The sequence below is a fragment of the Meleagris gallopavo genome, chromosome 19 (assembly GCF_000146605.3).
Source record: "Meleagris gallopavo isolate NT-WF06-2002-E0010 breed Aviagen turkey brand Nicholas breeding stock chromosome 19, Turkey_5.1, whole genome shotgun sequence".
In the NCBI taxonomy this organism is placed as follows: Eukaryota; Metazoa; Chordata; class Aves; order Galliformes; family Phasianidae; genus Meleagris; species Meleagris gallopavo.
This window is the reverse complement of record NC_015029.2, coordinates 1,139,768-1,142,610: the sequence shown is the minus strand read 5'-3', so window position 1 is coordinate 1,142,610 and position 2,843 is coordinate 1,139,768. Positions and strand designations below refer to the sequence as shown.

At 42.3% G+C, this 2,843-nt stretch overlaps 1 long non-coding RNA gene across 1 annotated transcript; it reads left to right on the top strand.

Moving 5' to 3' along the window:
- Positions 1–806: 806 nt before the first annotated feature.
- On the top strand, positions 807–1,265 carry LOC109370434. Its single transcript, XR_002120519.1, has 2 exons — positions 807–933; positions 1,035–1,265. It is a non-coding gene; the product is annotated as an uncharacterized LOC109370434 (long non-coding RNA).
- The last annotated feature ends 1,578 nt before the right edge of the window (positions 1,266–2,843 follow it).

The following is a 2,843-nucleotide window of genomic DNA, read 5'->3' as shown; positions in this document are numbered from 1 at the left end:
ATGAGGTCTCCCTGCAGCCTTCTCTTCTCCAAGCTGAACAAGCCCAGTTCCCTCAGCCTTTCCTCACAGGAGAGCTGCTCCAGCCCTCTGATCATCTTAGTAGCCTCCCCTGGACCCATCCAAGAGCTCTGCATCTTTCTTGTGCCTGGGGGCCCAGGCCTGGTGTCCAGCTGGAAAGCAAAGTGAATGTGAGATGCAGAGCTGTGTGGCAGGAACTGGTGCACAGCACAAGAGAAAAGTCTACTTATAAAACAATAGTGTAGAGTAATTCAAAAGGAGAAGGACATGCACAGGAAAAGAAACTAAAACGCTTACATACAAATAGAGAGTAATTGTCCAGCCAGTCCCAACAGTAGCAAAACCCACCGTCAGCTCTGGTTCGATACAGCAGCAGTCTCACGTGGAAATAAAATATGGAAAATAATTATTTTGCTCTATTTGGCATTCATGTGGCCTCTGCCGGAGTCTGTGTCCAGTTCAGGGCACCACATGACAAGTATTGGAGAGAATCCAGAGAAGAACAGTAAAAATGATGAGAGATTGAAAATCTTGACCTCTAAAGACAGGTTAAAAGTACTGGATTTTTTTTAGTCTTGAAAAGTGGAACAGTCAATCATTTTTCAAGGCTGCTTTGGAATGATTTGTAGGAAAAAAAGTTACACTGTCCTTAGGATATGATATTGGGATGATTTTGTGTTGACCTAGATTATCTAGGAAGGTTGTACAGCCACTTAAATTGGAATTCAAAGGAGTGGTACTCGGTGCTCCTTGGAAAGTGCAGTGCCTGACTGGTTGGAACTTCTTGCCTGAGGTCACAATGGCAGATTCCCAGTTCCCAGGAATGGAAGGAGGGGATGCTGCCCTGCATCCTGCTCCAGGAAATTTGGACCAAGTGCGTGTGCATAGATGCTCATAGCCTGCCATCCACCAAAGGTGACTTTCCAGGGAGCAGCCCACATTCCCCTGTGTTTGCTCCAGTGGTTTGTGGGACTAACCATCACATAAGTGTTAGTAAGTTTGTTTTCATCTTCCAGCTACTGGTTCAAGATGTCTCATCTTCCAGGTTATTATTGCTCTGCTCTGTTACCCAGCATTTCTCCTCATGAACAGACAAACACTTCACAATCTCTTGTAAACTGAGACATCAAGCTGTCAAAGTCCCACTGGAAGTATTTGCCTTGCATGCTGTTCCTCACTGCACTTAATGTGCCCAATTCATACTAAAGGAGTTGATAACATTGAAAATAAAACCCAAAGTTGAAGCAAAAATGGGAGGCATCAAGTCTTTAAGACTGCAAATGTTCATAAAGCTGCTCTTTGGACCGTGTGCTGTTACTGCTGGTAACCACTCACCATGAACCTTACCCCTGCCATGCCAGGTTATCATGACCACCACATCACTGTTATCTTCCAAAGTAGAAACTAGGCTGCAAAATCTGCTTGGAAACTTGTCTATAAGTCTTTTAAGATAAGCTTCAGTATCAGTTCTTCACTCACTTAATTCAAATTAGCTTTGCTTTGACTACACTCTCTCCCTCACTCTCTTGGGTTCCAGTTAGATACTGGCACACCACACTCCATCCATTCTGTCAGCTGCAATCACATCTGCAACGTGCAATAAAGAGGAAATCAAGTTTGCCTGAAACAGGATATTTTTCCACAAGATCTTGTTGAATGAAGCTCACAGTGTTACTACCTTTGCTTTCAGTACAGGTGGAGCTGTTTCTGCCTTTTCCAACATTTTGCCAGGACTGAGGTAACATCCCTGCCCTCTTGGTATCCAACTACCTCTCCCATTTTCTAGATTTTTGCCTTGGACTCCCAAATGAGTAAAAAGTGAACACCCATAAACCAGAGATTTTGAACAGCTCTCTTTGGACTGTAGGTGCAAGCCATCCAAGGCTGCTGATCTTAAAATGTTCTTGTACAGCAGATGTAGCTTAGTGTATTATCTTTGGTTATTGAGGACTTTGTAAATACTTCATTGACTTTACATGGGAAAAGAACATCAACTTCCTTCTTTCCAATTATATAACAAATATTTATTGCATATAGCTACTCCCATTTTAAACATCCTCTTGACAGCAAATAACTAGCAAAGTAATAAGTATTTTAGAAAGTATTACTGCTGGGCAATCTGCTGGAAAATAAGCAAGTACATGGTTGTCTCCAGGCAATGCGGATGCAATGAGTCCCTCTTTTTGTGATATGCACATTACTGAGACGTCCCTTCTAGAGCACACAAACCAGTAACCTACATCTACTCCATGTCCTCATGCAATGGCAAGGATACTCTACAGCTTGTGGTATCACAACTGCATCACCAAGGCTGTTATCCATGGGATGGACAGAAGGAATAAACAGCAGGGCTGCTGAACAGCAAATCATGCCAGCCAAACCTGATGGCTATGGCTTTTATTTTGCTCTATGGTTCAGATGGTTCAAGTTATAGCTCTGTGACTTCTTTTTTCTAGAAAATTAATCTTTTTCAATCTGTTTGTAGTAAAGGTCATAAGGGAAAATGCTCCGTACTAAAATGAACTGACAAACTCAGGGAAAAGAAACAAAAAATAGAGGGAGGAAAACACTGCAGAGGGATTTGCTCTTCAAAAAAAAGTGAAAGTACAAGCTGTATTAAAATATTTGGATGAATAGCAGTACCACAGTGCAAAGTCGGTGCTCAGTATGTCAACTCAACCACAAGCAGTGAAATAAGTTAAAGAATGAGAGTCCAATGAGATTTTGTAACTGCCACATCGGCCTTCCCCAGATCTGTGGGGGGTGGTTTGAGTACTGTTCTCCTAAAGCACTGCCTAACGATCTGCTTCAGCATTATCTTCATA